Below are 16,707 nucleotides of genomic sequence, written 5' to 3' on the forward strand. Positions count from 1 at the left end.
AGCACACATAATCCACATAGTAATTTATGTAGTATTTTACTTTATGATTGTGTGTAACATCCTAATGCACAGGTTCTCAAACTCGGCCCTCAGGACCCCACACAATGCATGTTTTGCAGGTAACCCAACATTTTAAAAGGTTCACAGGTGGAGCTAATTATGTCACTTGTGATTCTGTGAGAAGACCTGCAAAACTTGCACTGTGTGGGGTCCTGAGGACCAAGTTTGAGAACCTGTGTCCTAATTAAACACTCCTCCACATATAATATGTTAGCCTTGAGGAATACATGTGTACCTATGTGTGATGCGCCATTGTATTTAAGGGACACAAACTTAGTATCATCCAAAATTTATTTCATAATGTTTGCTGCAGTAAACTTGCTGATTTGTAAGTCAATACACAGTTTGCCACATATATCCATTATTATACACATTATTTGTGCTTATTTAAAAAAAATTACAATTTATTTGTTTCTGCATCATGTGTAAGAAAATGATTACTTCTTTTTTAACACACACAAACATGGCCCAACAATAATGACATTCATTTTGGCACTGAATTATCTAAATTCAATCACAACATATTAGGACCTTTTTAGCCAACTCAATTGTGTTATTCTTGTAATGTTGTATAGAGAAGAAAGGTAAAAGAGTTAACAATCACATTGTAATTTGTATTGGTCATGGATGAATCTGCATGGCTGCCAATTAGTCTGCCTGCAGGATATAAGAATGATTGGAATCTAGAAAGAGTAATGATTAGAAAAAAATCAAGTGGTCTTGTTACTGCATGCTAAAGACATTCTGCATGGCTGCCAATTAGTCTGCCTGCAGAATATAAGAATGATTGGAATCTAGAAAGAGTAATGATTAGAAAATCAAGTGGTCTTGTTACTGCATGCTAAAGACATTCTGAATGGCTGCCAATTAGTCTGCCTGCAGGATATAAGAATGATTGGAATCTAGAAAGAGTAATGATTGGAAAAAAATCAAGTGGTCTTGTTACTGCATGCTAACATCAATGTGCAGATCAAATAACTTTGTCCTCCTCCTAAAAAATTCAAAGATGTGAAAGAATAAATGTGTTGGACACAATCCTGTTGTTGTTTGTAACACTTATAATTAATGATGTTCAAAAAATTGTCAAGGTGGTAAGTGTAATAGATATTGTGACAAACCTACACTTACTAAATTTGTTTAGTTACTTCTCTATACAGAGATGGGTGTATCTATTTTTTATTTTTTGGGGGTTGGCTGCTTGGACTGGCCTTTGCCTTCACCACTGTCATGTTGGCGTGCTCTGGTGGAGCGCCTTGGTGGTGAGGACACTAGCGATAGAATTGGAGTAGTCGTACCAGAACTGCTGCTTGGTTGCTGATGGTGCTGGGATCTGAGTGTTTCATTGAGGTTAGTGAGGGTGGCATTAAGTTCACGTGTTGCAGCATTTTGATTCTCTAAAATTCTGGTGATAGATTCATTGATCATTTAATTGTTTTCTAAGATGTTGATGTAGCTTTGCTGTTGTCTGTGCTGTTCTTCCATTATGCGTTGTAAGTTGCCCATGACATGTGTAATGTCTGCACGCATGATTTCCATGGTATTGGCAATTCTGGTGGTTGGTTCATTTTGGCGACTGATATTTCTGCTGATTCTTCTGAGGTGAGCTGGTAGGTTTGCAAAAATGTGGGTCTTCCTAAGCAGGCAATCTTGATTAGTGGCCTGCTGTGTAGCCCAACTGTCCCAAAACACTTGATCAGGGCCTTGTGCTACTGGTGTTGTTGGGCTGTGTTGTGGTGGTGGAGTGCTTTGCTGTGGTGGTCTACTCACAGGTGCTGGGTGGCTGATTCCTTGGATTAATGGCTGCATTTGTAACATGATTGTCTCATCCATGTCACTGTGTTGCTGCTGTTGCGTCTGGATGCTGGTACCAGTACTAGAATCTGGAATTAGAACCATTTTTGCGTAAGGTTGACATATGTTTGAAAAATATAAACAAAGCTATAAACATAGAACACATGTATTTAAATGGTGCATTCATATATCCAGCATAGCAACATCATCACTCAGAACTACAAAACAGACCTATTCCTGTTTGTGGCAAATGTGTCTGGTTACTTCATTATTAAAACAAGCACATGAGTTGTATGGTAGATCAGACATACTCCACCATAAAAACACACTTAAAATCTTAATTTTTGGCCTTATAGCGTTTAAATCTTAAACTTAGTAATGTTTTGGCATATTGGTGCCAATGTTACGACAAACACATAAGTTAAATTTTGGTAAATAATATTACTATTTTGCAAGCTTACACATGTGTTTATTATGCAGCATCTTCAACACAATCTGCTGCTGTATGGCTGAAGTGGACATACATATCTTTACTGGATGTGGACAAGGCCATTTTGCTCAGAATCCATTTGATGTTTTTTTGTTTTCGGTAAGTATAGCAGATTTTGTGGAATTTACAGTTAATTAGTCTCATTAAATGGATTATTATGAGATGCTTAATTTATTTCATCATTACAGTTTCTTACAATCAAGATGGGGGAAGTGTGGTTGGCGTCTTGGAGGTGTGACCAAAATTTGGAGTGGTGGGACTGAAGAAACTGTAGACAATCTTCGTGGCGGAGTAGACTGCTGTGGTTGTGATTGGACATCAGACCTTGCTTTCTTTGTTGCCACATGTATTTTTGTTTGGTGTGCTACAGGAGTCCTCCTTCTGCTGGTCAAAACTTCTTGGGATGGACCTGGGATTTAAAGTGTACTTTTGTTATGGCCATTCCTTTACAAACATAACCTATACTACAATGGACACTTTACCTCCTTCCGCAGCGTCATTATCATCAGATATAATGGGAGTGACTGTAGGCCGACCAGTACTGCTTTTTTTCAACACTGTAAATAATGAAACAAATAAAATAACTAATTTCTTCATGCTATTGTTCATACATCCACCCATTATGTTTACAAACATTAAATCTTTCTCAAATGGATGCTTATTTATGTGTGCATAATTTCTGTACAAAACCATAAATGTTTTAAATAAATACACACATTGCCCAATAGCCATATGCACTATGGAAAGTGCAACACAGGAAATAATGTACAGGACACAGACATAGGACACAGGGGCAGATTTTATAATCCTGGTGAAATGATAAAGTGGTTGTTAATAAAGCACCAGCCAATCAGCTCCTAAGTGACATTTTGCAAACCCAGCCTGTAACATGGATGTTATGAGCTGATTGGTAATTTATCAACTTCAATTTTATCACTTCACCAGGATTAATAAATCTGCACCACAATTACTAATACATACACTAACTACCCAAAACACAGACATCTTCATTGAAAAATGTTATGTCATTAATGAAAGATGCAATATAGAAAATGCTCTGTGATGTGGCACTCCAAACACACATTAGCACAATATGAGCCAAAAACCAAAACACATTTAAAAAAAACCATCATAATAGTACGGTAACTAAGTCTGCAGTGTTGTGTCAGGGTACAAATACAGACTCTAAATGTACCAAAAAATAGTGGTTTTGTCTTAAACAAGATTACATACAGTAGTAATGAAATGACACATGTAACTGGCTTCAAAGCCACTTTACACTATTCCAGCCTCTAACATGTCAACCACTGATTTTCAAACATTGCACATGGATAACTGAAATCAAAAACATAGGCCAACTTGCAAACTGGCAAATGTGCCAAAGGAAAAAAAATATTGCTGTACAATTCAATGACACACCTAGTCCAAACTACACATGAAAAATGTACTGTAAAAAAACCACATGACATACTATAAAGTACTATGTTATATTGGCTTTGGTAAAAAAACAAACCAAAAACAATGTATTTGCTGACGCACACATGAAGATGGGAGTAATATGCAACGTCACATGACACACATTAACAAAAAACATAAAGACAGAAGTAATGTAATGGAATGATAAGACAAATACACATGCTCACCATCCTTCCTGGGCAGATCGGAATCACGGACATGGGTTGCAGACACTACTTCAGGAGGTATTAAACTCCGCATGGGCTCCTCATAGTCCAGATATCTGGCAATATAGGGCTGTCCACCACCGGTTTTGCGAGCTGACTTCGCCTCCTTGGCCATTTTGGACTTGACACGTCGCTTTATGTCATAGTATCGTTTGCGGCACGTGTCCTCCGTCCGCTTGACCACCCCCTCACTATTTACAGCAGCAACAACTTTCGCCCACAACACCGTCTTCTTTCGTGTTGGCACTTTGGCGGACTCAGGCCCAAATAGCTGCCGCTGATACTTCATCAGCTTCCGCACCAATGCCACATTTTCTGCATAACTAAACTTTACATTCCGCCCAGTCTTAGTAGTGGTGCGTGGCTGCGGAGCTGTCTGACTGTCACTATCACTGTCACTTGAGGCTGCTGCAGCAACCTCACCCACCTCCTCCACCTCACTAACCTCACTCTCACTCACCTTCTCCACCTGACCAACCTCCTCCCCCTCACTCACACCCACCACCTCACTCACCTCTGAGTCAGACATAATTGTGTGGTTAAACAATTAACACAGAAAAAATAAAAACAAACAACACACTCCTCCACTTTCACTGCACAACTCACACACACACACACACACACACACACACACACACACACACACACACACACACACACACACACACGACAAGGGACTCTAAATCAAAATAACTTGGACAAAAAATGAGACGAAACCAAAAAAAACAAGACTACAAGAATGACAAGACTACTTTCAAACACAATACTACACTCAGAAATCGCCCAAAAAACTCCTCACCAAACCAACTACTCACCAACCTCCACAGCACAACCTCCCTCCTCACCACTAACTAAACCCACGAGGTGCGAACGGTTTGGGGCGTATTTATATGGTTGCGCACAGACACTCCTACATTTGAAACACAACCAATCACGAACGGGGATGAAAAACGAAACCAAAAGTGAAAATGCGGCCGTGGTTGAAAAATAACCCTGCCGCATTTAACATAGAAAATAAACCTGTAAAAACAACAAAAACACGTACGCAAACGACAATGACGGCCGTAAATGTTCCCAAAAAAAACTACTGGCATCGACATCGGAAAACACGAAAACCATAAACTCGACTGCTTAGTAACTTGGCGTATATACTATAGTTTCAAAAAGTTGCATGAAAATGCACCCGATACAAAACGAGTTTAAACACTACACAAACCGACTCAAACACGAATATTAGTAAATATAGGCCCTGGAATCTGATTGGTTGCTATGGGCAACATCCCATTTTAAATAGAACTCCCATCTTAGTAAATTAACCCCCTTGTGCCTGGATCTCCTAAGTAAAGCACTTTCCCTAATTTGTCTGGTGGCCACATCAAATGATTGATTGGTATTGAGACAGGGAATGTGCTGAGTTTTTGTTAATAGGTTTTAGCTGTGGCTTTAGTTTACCTGTTTCAGGAGATAGTAAATTTAGTTTTCTTAGAACCATCAGGTTGTCATGTGACTGGCCCTTTATAAGTTGGCACACTTTATTCCCACTGATGAACATGGATTACCTGGGATGGGTTCCCTTGATCATATCGCTTGGCCAGTACAGCCCAGACCCTGATGGACGCAGCAATTCAACTTGACCAGGAGGTTTAACTTTGTTGAAGGTGGTTTGAAACCTTGAATAATGTTGAAGGCACCCTTGGGGCAGTCTACACCCACAATGCATGTATTGTGAGTTTGTGCATTGCTGGGTTGCATTGGTTCTTGCCACTCTTTCTGTCACCATGCAGAGCATGACATCTTCCAATAAATTGCTGACCTGCAGTTTACGTTAATATAGTTAAACCTACTAATTACTGAGGTATGTTCTGAGTTGCACAGTAGTCCAGTCTTGTTATCTACTTGATGACCTTTTAAGTGATAATCTATAGTGTGACATAACACACTTTACTTATTGGAAATCATGGATGCTTTTGATATAATGTCTTTAGATTCCAGTTACAGATGTTTCCTCACACAATGTGGCTTCAGTCGCACCAAATGGGCCCCTTTCAATGTGCCATGTCTTGGGCGACTCGTCTGCACTGAGCGTCTTTCTCGCTCAAAACGTGCATCTTATTCACATACATAAAACAACTGGGAGCAACAAAACCTTGTAAGATTGTACCGATTGCTGCGGCTTTTTCCTCACACCAAGTTCCATTGTGCTTCTTCTGCAACTTTGCACATTTTTAAAACTGATTTTGCATTAAATTCGCAGCCCGGCATTTTTAGTACACTATGAGTGGTGTTTTATTGCATATGTGATGCAAAATTTAAAGAAAACTATGGTACGCTACTAATCTCTCGTGTTTATTGCGTTGGTCATCTTGCAAAATATGGCGTGTGGACGCTAGAAATATGAGCTCAGATAATGTTAACATGCGATTGATAAAACCGTAAAGGGCTAATGTAAACTGATCATTTTGAGGCCAGATACAGTATATCTCGTTTTGTTCCTGTGAGTTTCAGCTGTGTTCCAGTGCAATGTCATTGAAGCACACTGCCAATGTATCCATACTAAACACTGTACGAATATGTTAGTGTATATATGTGGATTTTTATTTTCTAGTCATTTAGCCTTTTTATGATGTGGTTTATGTCTTTGTACTATACTGAACTTGTTGTATTTTCATTATTTTGTACCAAAAACAAACTTTATTAAACACCTATGAGTAACAACAATCTGTCAGTGTTCCTCAAGCACCTGCACACTATAATTTATATCGCCTTCAGTAATGTGATACCTAACCATCTGGAATTTCTTACATTTCAATTATCTGAATCAATATATATCAGTATTGCCTATATAGTGTACCATGCTAGTCATTTCTCTGAAAGTGCTTTAAGCTATTTTTTTATCTATTTGCTCCTAATGATAATGATATAGCTTGCAAAGGAGAGTGATGCCATTGATGCTACAGACAGTATGTTTGTATAAAAAGTAAAATGTCATTGGATAAAGCACTTTAGGAAGTGAGATTCAAATCTAAAGGTCTATTTGTTTTTAATGTACAGTGAAACTAGATTTATGTGGTGATGACAGTTTAATCTAATTGGAAGCTAGGTGGTGACTGACCTGAATAAAAGCTGCTGCAAGATAAATGTATGAATAATAAAATATGGTGCAAAAATGTAAACTACAGTAAGTAAGAGAGGACCGTATATTTTGTTCACCTTGAAGTATGTGACCTCACTATACATTTACAGAAATACTGCTCTGAACAAATTTTGATATCTTATTAATGCCCTAGGGGTTGGACACACATCATGTTCCTATTTAAGCTTGGTTGTATTAATTTCCTGTAGTTCAAAGGTTACTACAACTTAAATGGAGGTTCCCTATCGAAAATTACAAATCTGTGCATGTACTAGTTGATTTAAATGATTCTTTAAATTTTCAATGGAATATGACCTTATATGCAAATATTTAAAACATTTTTTTGGCTGTTTCAATAATTAGTTTGGAGCTTCAAGGTGACCACTAAACCAAACAACATTATTGTTCTTCCTGGATGGACATTGCTGAGAAAATTCCATGTAAAAGAACATGACAATGGCTGGGATGTAATGGCGGCAGAGTTTGCAGAAATGAGCGACTTTCATGGACACTTTGCAAAGTGCACCAATGTATTAGTGTCCGAGTACATGAAAACTCTGCCGCTTTTTGCTGTAAAGTAGAGCGGCCAGGAAACAGTCGGGTCCAGATGTTTTGTTTTTAAACATACAACTTGGCCGATGTACTGGAGTCCGAGTTTGGAACTCTTTACAACAAACAGCTCTACAAAGTTGGACATAAATAGACTTTTTTTTTTGGGTGAGTTGAATTTGACAATGTTGAAAATCGATAACAAGTACACAATTACAGCACATTTACAACACATAAATATTTAAGAAATTATTTCTAACCTTAAAACAAAAAACCTTTGATCTCTCAATTCACGGCCAACAAACTTTGCTCCCATTATATCCCGGCCAATATGTTCTTAGACAGTACTATAATAATTCTTAAAGATAAGCATTTCAGAAAAAAACAGTGTGAACATGTTGCATTTTAGGTACCTTTTGACATTGTTAAGGACCATTTTCTTTAATGTCCTCTTTTGTGTGTCCTTGTTCAATTTTTAAATGGGTGGTACTGTATTAGAAGAGCCTGTTGCCAATGAGATCATCAGGATGTTAAGGACAGAATACAGTAAGAGATGAGTGTGCTGATCTTGTAGTAGGAAATTTCCTGTTTTCTTATGTGTCTAAATTAGTGATGTGCACCGGAAATTTTTGGGGTTTTGGTTTTGGATTCGTTCCGCGGCACTGTTTTGGATTGGGACGCGTTTTGGCAAAACCTCCCTTAAAATTTTTTGTCGCATTCGGGTGTGTTTTGGATTTGGGTGGTTTTTTAAAAAAAAAACCTCAAAAACAGCTTAAATCATAGAATTTGGGGGTAATTAGTATTATTAACCTCAATGACCATTATTTCTACTCATTTCCAGTCTATTCTGAACACCTCACACCTCACAATATTATTTTTAGTCCTAAAATTTGCACCGAGGTCGCTGGATGACTAAGCTAAGCGACCCAAGTAGCCAGCACAAACACCTGGCCCATCTAGGAGTGGCACTGCAGTATCAGACAGGATGGCACATAAAAAAATAGTTCCCAAACAGCACACGATGCAAAGAAAAGAGAAAAAGACGTGCACTGTGGTCGCTGGATGGCTAAGCTAAGCGACACAAACACCTCAATATCACAGGAATTATTCATTCTAATCAATGGTATTATTGGTCCAAATCAGTGGAAGAAAATTACAAAATCACTGGAATTATTTGGCAAGATCACTGTAATTAATAATTATAAATCACTGATATTAATTGGTAAAATCTCGCTATCGCCTGCCTAGTGAAGTGGAATCTAGATGGGATTTTGTACCGGGGACACAATAACTTCATCAATTGTCTAAATCCCAATGCACTAATGGCGGAAAATGGGCGCACGTCTAATAGTGCACTGATTATACTGAGAACTGATTATACTGATCACTGATGATACTACGGAGAACTGACACTGAGCAGCGAGAACAGCACTGGACTATTGTACTGTAGTATACTGGTCACCACAATGCAGCACTGACACTGAGCACAGATATTAAGCACTGATCAGGATACTAGAAGTGACACGGAGCTGCAAGACACAGCAATGGACTACTGTACTGTACTACTATATACTGGTGGTCACCACAATGCAACACTGTACTACTATATACTGGTCACAACAATGCAGCAGATATTGAGCACTGATCAGGAGAATGGAACTGAGTCTGACACGGAGCTGCAAGATACAGCAATGGACTACTGTACTGTACTACTATATACTGGTGGTCACCACAATGCAGCACTGTACTACTATATACTGGTCACAACAATGCAGCAGATATTGAGCACTGATCTGGATACTAGAACTGAGTCTGACATGGAGCTGCAAGATACAGCAATGGCCTACTGTACTGTACTGTACTACTATATACTGGTGGCCACCACAATGCAGCACATTGAGCACAGATATTTAGCTTTTCAGGCAGAGAATGTAGCCACGTCCTCTCCGCTCAATCGACAATGCACGAGTGAAAATGGCAGCAACGCGCGGCTCTTTATATGGAATCCGAATCTCGCGAGAATCCGACAGCGGGATGATGACATTTTCCCCCGTTCGGGTTTTGCGTGTTAGGCGGGAAGAACCAAGGCTTCCTCGGACCCGTATAAACCATGTGAAGTTCGGGGGGGTTCGGATCTCAACGAACCATACCCGCTCATCTCTAGTCTAAATAATGCCAGTTAGAATGATTTTGGGTCCCAGGCACTCTGTCTCCATGTGAGGTTGATAATTTCCATTATATTGGGATGCCTCCTCTCTGACCTATTTGGATATTAGCCTTCCCAAGAATCCAGCAAATTTATTTAGACTCTATACAGTATAACTCATGCAAACAAAGAAATGGTAAACAAGCTTATAAACTGGTGCCATCTTACTCTCTTATATCTTAGTATTGGCAAATCAAGTTTATTGTATTGGAGACATGCAGCAGAGGATGAGACGTGCGGCCGGTAAGAATACTGCTGAAATGTGGGATGTTTTTACAACTATGCTTATTAAGTACACTTATTTGTATATTCCCAAAGTCAACAAAAACAGGAGTAGGAGATTCAAACCGATGTAGCTTAATAAGAGGGTCAAGGAACAAATGGATAAAAAAAGGCATGCTTTCAAAGCATTTAAGTCTGATGGAACATTAGAATCATTTCAGTTCTACAAGGAATGTAACAAAAAATGCAAAAAATAAATCAGAGCAGCAAAAATAGAAAACGAAAAACAAATTGCAAAGGAGAGTATAACAAACCCCAAATAGTTCTTTAGGTACATAAACGGAAAAAGGTTAAAAAGGGAGAATATTTGGCCTTTAAAGGGCAAGTTGGATGTCTTGATTAATGATAATAGGGATAAAGCTGATTTTTTAAATAAATTCTTTTCATCAGTATTCATGAAAGAGGACAGGTTGACGAGAGTAGAGCATAACATAAGCTACGAAAATGACCCGATGCTAGGTACTTGGTTAAATGAGGATGTAGTCTGGGAGAGACTAAGTAAAATTAAGATAAATCTATCTCCTTGGCCAGATGGACTCCACCCCAGGGTTCTTATGGAAATTAATGTAGAGATATCGAGACCCCTATATTTGATTTTCCGAGAGTCAGTTAGATCAGGAATGATACCAAAGGACTGGCATATAGCAGAGGTAGTCCCAATATTTAAAAAGGGTATTAAAACTCACCCAGGTAACTATAGACCGGTAAGTTTGACATCTATAGTGGGGAAATTACTAGAAGGTATATTAACGGACAGCATACTTTAGTACTTCAATACCTCCAAGGTTATTACTAGGAATCAGCATGGCTTTTTGAAGGACAGATCCTGTCAAGCTAACTTAAGAAACTTCTACGAGAAAGTGAGCGATAATAATGATCAGGATCATGCAGTGGATGTGATAATTTTGGACTTCGCTAAGGCCTTTGACAAAGTTCTACATAAGGGACTAATTCTCAAATTAAGGGAGCTTGGGGTAGGAAACACTATTTGTACTTGGGTGAATAATTGGCTGTTCAATAGGGAACAGCGAGTGGGGATTAATGGGATGCACTCTGAATGGGCTTCAGTGCTCAGTGGAATACCACAGGGTTCAGTACTCAGACCATGGTTGTCGTTTAATATATTCATTAATGACCTAGGAGAGGGACTGAAAAGCACAGTATCAATTTTCGCAGATTATACTAAGCTATGTAGAGTAATTAATTCAGACAAGGATGTTGAGTCTCTACAGAACGACTTATCTAGACTTGAGGTCTGGGTGGATAAATGGAGAATGAGGTTCAATACAGACAAATGTAAAGTTATGCACGTTGGGACTAAGAACAATCAGGCAGCCTATAAACTAAATGGGGAAAATGTAGGGATAGTTGAAAAAGATTTGGCAGTGCTCATCGACAATAAACTTGGTAGCAGTTCGCAATGTCAAAATGCAGCAACAAAAGCAAATAAGGTGTTAGCATGCATTAAACGGGGAATGGAGACAAGGGATGAGAGTGTAATCCTGCCACTGTATAAATCATTGGTGCGGCCACACCTGGAATATTGTGTACAGTTTTGGGCACCTCACTATAAAAAAAATATCTTGGAACTCGAAAAGGTTTAGAGGCGAGCCACCAAACTGTTTAAGGGGTTAGAGGCACTGGATTATGAGGAAATACTTAAAAGGTTAGATTTGTTTACACTGGAAAAGAGGCGACTGAGAGGAGACATTATTAATATTTTTAAATACATTAAGGGACAATACAAGGATTTATCAAACAATTTGTTTATAAAAAAAACACTACATAGGACACGAGGACATCCCCTGAAGTTGAAAAAAAATTCCATAAACAACGGAGAAAAGGGTTCTTCACAGTAAGAACAGTAAAGATTTGGAATTCTTTGTCAGAGAAGGTAGTAATGGTGGACTCAATCAATACGTTTAAAATGGATTAGATAAATTCCTAGCGGGAGAAAAAAAAAATCCAAGGATACATCATTTAATTAAGATAAAAACAAAAAACAAAAAAACATTTATTATACAGGTTGAACTCTATGGACATCTGTCTTTTTTCAACCTCAACAACTATGTGACTATGTAACTATGGTCACTTTTACTAGGCTGCTGTATTTGTTACAAGTTTTAACCATGCTACTTACCAAAAAGACACCAAATTCAGACCCACATTTTGTACTTTGACATGGGAAGAGGCTTGGCATTTAAGGTCCAAAAACTTTGTTGACAATATTTAATGGGGTCATTCATTTTGCTGACATTACCAAATACATCCATGCAGCTCAGCTGCATTATCAATAGATTGGCTTCATATAGTATGCAAGATATACTGTACATGCCAATAGTTCACTAGAATCTAATTTTTTAGTATTAACTAGAAATGTGCAGTGGGCACTTTCCAGGTTTTGTGTTTTGGGTTTGGATATGGATCCCCGCTCGTGTTTTGGATTTGGATTGGTTTTGGCAAAGCCATCCTTCCTGGTTTTGGTTTTGGATCTGGATGATTTGAGGGGAAAAAAAACATAAAAACAGCTAAAATCACAGAATTTGGGGGTAATTTTAATCCTACGTTATTATTAACCTCACTAACATTAATTTCCACTCATTTCCAGTCTATTCTGAACATCTCACACCTCACAATATTGTTTTTATGCCAAAAGGTTGCAACAAGGTCACTGGATGACTAAGTTAAGAGACACACGTGGGCGGCACAAACACCTGGCCCATCTAGGAGTGGCACTGCAGTGTCAGACAAAATGGCACTTCTAAAAACTAGACCCCAAAGAGCACAACATGCAAAGAAAAAAGAGAGGTGCATCGAGGTCACTGGATGACTAAGCTAAGCGACACAAGTGGGCGGCACAAACACCTGGCCCATGTAGGAGTGGCACTGCAGTGTCAGACTGGATGGCAGTTTAAAAAACTAGCTGCAAAGAAGAAAAAATAAGAATTTACTCACCGGTAATTCTATTTCTCGTAGTCCGTAGTGGATGCTGGGAACTCCGTAAGGACCATGGGGAATAGACGGGCTCCGCTGGAGACTGGGCACTCTAAAAGAAAGATTAGGTACTATCTGGTGTGCACTGGCTCCTCCCTCTATGCCCCTCCTCCAGACCTCAGTTAGGGAAACTGTGCCCGGAAGAGCTGAACTACAAGGAAAGGATTTGGAATCCAGGGTAAGACTCATACCAGCCACACCAATCACACCGTACAACTCGTGATACTATACCCAGTTAACAGTATGAATAACAACTGAGCCTCACGAACAGATGGCTCATAACAATAACCCTTTAGTTAGGCAATAACTATATACAAGTATTGCAGACAATCCGCACTTGGGATGGGCGCCCAGCATCCACTACGGACTACGAGAAATAGAATTACCGGTGAGTAAATTCTTATTTTCTATGACGTCCTAGTGGATGCTGGGAACTCCGTAAGGACCATGGGGATTATACCAAAGCTCCCAAACGGGCGGGAGAGTGCGGATGACTCTGCAGCACCGAATGAGCAAACTCAAGGTCCTCCTCAGCCAGGGTATCAAACTTGTAGAATTTTGCAAACGTGTTTGATCCCGACCAGGTAGCAGCTCGGCAAAGTTGTACAGCCGAGACCCCTCGGGCAGCCGCCCAAGAAGACTCCACCTTCCTCGTGGAATGGGCCTTTACAGATTTAGGATGCGGCAGTCCAGCCGCAGAATGTGCAAGTTGAATCGCGGAGCAGATCCAGCGAGCAATAGTCTGCTTAGAAGCAGGAGCACCCAGCTTGTTGGGTGCATGCAGGATAAACAGCGAGTCAGTCATTCTGACTCTAGCCATCCTGGCAACATAGATTTTTAGGGCCCGGACTACGTCCAGCAACTTGGAGGCCTCCAAGTCCCGAGTAGCCGCAGGCACCACAATAGGTTGGTTCAAATGAAACGCTGATACCACCTTAGGGAGGAATTGGGGACGCGTCCTCAATTCTGCTCTGTCCATATGGAAGATCAGATAGGGGCTTTTACAGGACAAAGCCGCCAATTCTGACACCCGCCTAGCCGAAGCCAAGGCCAAAAGCATGACCACTTTCCACGTGAGATATTTTAATTCCACGGTCTGAAGTGGCTCAAACCAATGTGAGTTTAGGAAATCCAACACAACGTTGAGATCCCAAGGTGCCACTGGGGGCATAAAAGGGGGCTGAATATGCAGCACTCCCTTAACAAACGTCTGAACATCAGGCAGTGAAGCCAGTTCTTTTTGAAAGAAAATAGACAGGGCCGAAATCTGGACTTCAATGGAACCCAATTTTAGGCCCATAGTCACTCCTGACTGTAGGAAGTGCAGAAATCGACCCAGCTGAAATTCTTCTGTGGTGGCCTTCATAGCCTCACACCAAGCAACATATTTTCGCCATATGCGGTGATAATGCTTTGCTGTCACATCTTTCCTAGCTTTTATCAGCGTAGGAATGACTTCAACCGGAATGCCCTTTTCCATCAGGATCCGGCGTTCAACCGCCATGCCGTCAAACGCAGCCGCGGTAAGTCTTGGAACAGACAGGGCCCCTGCTGTAGCAGGTCCAGTCTGAGAGGCAGAGGCCAAGGGTCCTCTGAGATCATTTCTTGTAGTTCCGGGTACCAAGTCCTTCTTGGCCAATCCGGAACGATGAGTATAGTTCTTACTCCTCTCTTTCTTATTATCCTCAGCACCTTTGGTATGAGAGGAAGAGGAGGGAACACATAAACCGACTGGTACACCCACGGTGTCACTAGAGCGTCCACAGCTATCGCCTGAGGGTCCCTTGACCTGGCGCAATATCTTTTTAGCTTTTTGTTTAGGCGGGACGCCATCATGTCCACCTGTGGCCTTTCCCAACGGTTTACAATCAGTTGGAAAACTTCTGGATGAAGTCCCCACTATCCCGGGTGGAGGTCGTGCCTGCTGAGGAAGTCTGCTTCCCAGTTGTCCACTCCCGGAATGAACACTGCTGACAGTGCTATCACGTGATTTTCCGCCCATTGGAGAATCCTTGTGGCTTCTGCCATCGCCATCCTGCTTCTTGTGCCGCCCTGTCGGTTTACATGGGCGACCGCCGTGATGTTGTCTGACAGAATCAGCACCGGCTGGTTTTGAAGCAGGGGTCTTGCCTGACTTAGGGCATTGTAAATGGCCCTTAGTTCCAGAATATTTATGTGTAGGGAAGCCGCCTGACTCGACCATTGTCCTTGGAAGTTTCTTCCCTGCGTGACTGCCCCCTACCTCGGAGGCTTGCATCCGTGGTCAACAGGACCCAGTCCCGTATGCCGAATCTGCGGCCCTCTAGAAGATGAGCACTCTGCAGCCACCACAGTAGAGACACCCTGGCCCTCGGGGACAGGGTGATCAGCCGATGCATCTGAAGATGCGATCTGGACCACTTGTCTAACAGATCCCACTGAAAGTTCCTTGCATGGAACCTGCCGAGTGGAATTGCTTCGTAAGAAGCTACCATCTTTCCCAGGACTCGCGTGCAGTGATGCACCGACACCTGTTTTGGTTTCAGGAGGTCTCTGACCAGAGATGACAACTCCTTGGCCTTCTCCTCCGGGAGAAACACCTTCTTCTGTTCTGTGTCCAGAATCATACCCAGGAACAGCAGACGCGTCGTAGGAACCAGCTGCGACTTTGGAATATTCAGAATCCAGCCGTGCTGTTGTAGCACTTCCTGAGATAGTGCTACTCCGACCAACAACTGCTCCCTGGACCTCGCCTTTATAAGGAGATCGTCCAAGCATGGGATAATTATAACTCCCTTCTTTCGAAGGAGTATCATCATTTCGGCCATTACCTTGGTAAATACCCTCGGTGCCGTGGACAGACCAAACGGCAACGTCTGGAATTGGTAATGGCAGTCTTGTACCACAAAACGGAGGTACACCTGGTGAGGTGGGTAAATGGGGACATGCAGGTACGCATCCTTGATGTCCAGTGATACCATGTAATCCCCTTCTTCCAGGCTTGCAATAACCGCCCTGAGCGATTCCATTTTGAACTTGAACCTTCTTATATAAGTGTTCAAGGATTTTAAATTTAGAATGGGTCTCACCGAATCGTCTGGTTTCGGTACCACAAACATTGTGGAATAGTAACCCTGTCCCTGTTGAAGGAGGGGAACTTTTATTATCACCTGCTGGAGGAACAGCTTGTGAATTGCCGCCAGCACTACCTCCCTTTCCCTGGCAAGGCTGATTTGAGGTAACGGCGAGGGGGAGACGTCTCGAATTCCAGCTTGTATCCCTGAGATACCACTTGTAGAACCCAGGAATCCACCTGTGAGCGAACCCACCGGTCGCTGAAGTTCCGAAAACGGGCACCCACCGCACCTGGCTCCACCAGTGGAGCCCCAGCGTCATGCGGTGGATTTAGTGGAAGCAGGGGAGGATTTCTGTTCTTGGGAACTGGCTGTATGGTGCAGCTTTTTCCCTCTACCCCTGCCTCTGGGCAGAAAGGACGCGCCTTTAACCCGCTTGCCTTTCTGGGGCCGAAAGGACTGTACCT

The 16,707-nt window shown here is 41.3% G+C and overlaps 1 protein-coding gene across 3 annotated transcripts in view; it reads left to right on the top strand.

Moving 5' to 3' along the window:
• The window catches only part of SH2D4B (SH2 domain containing 4B), a 525,622-nt gene that overhangs the window by 35,467 nt on the left and 473,448 nt on the right, over positions 1-16,707 (top strand). Inside the window, exon 2 of one of the 3 annotated variants that reach the window (XM_063958772.1) lies at positions 10,095-10,154. The exons of the other annotated variants lie outside the window; for them this stretch is intronic. The gene's annotated coding sequence lies outside the window, so the exon portion shown is untranslated. The remainder of the gene's footprint in view (positions 1-10,094; positions 10,155-16,707) is intronic. 3 annotated transcript variants of the gene reach the window in all.

Source organism: Pseudophryne corroboree, chromosome 3, assembly GCF_028390025.1.
Source record: "Pseudophryne corroboree isolate aPseCor3 chromosome 3, aPseCor3.hap2, whole genome shotgun sequence".
Taxonomy (NCBI): domain Eukaryota; kingdom Metazoa; phylum Chordata; class Amphibia; order Anura; family Myobatrachidae; genus Pseudophryne; species Pseudophryne corroboree.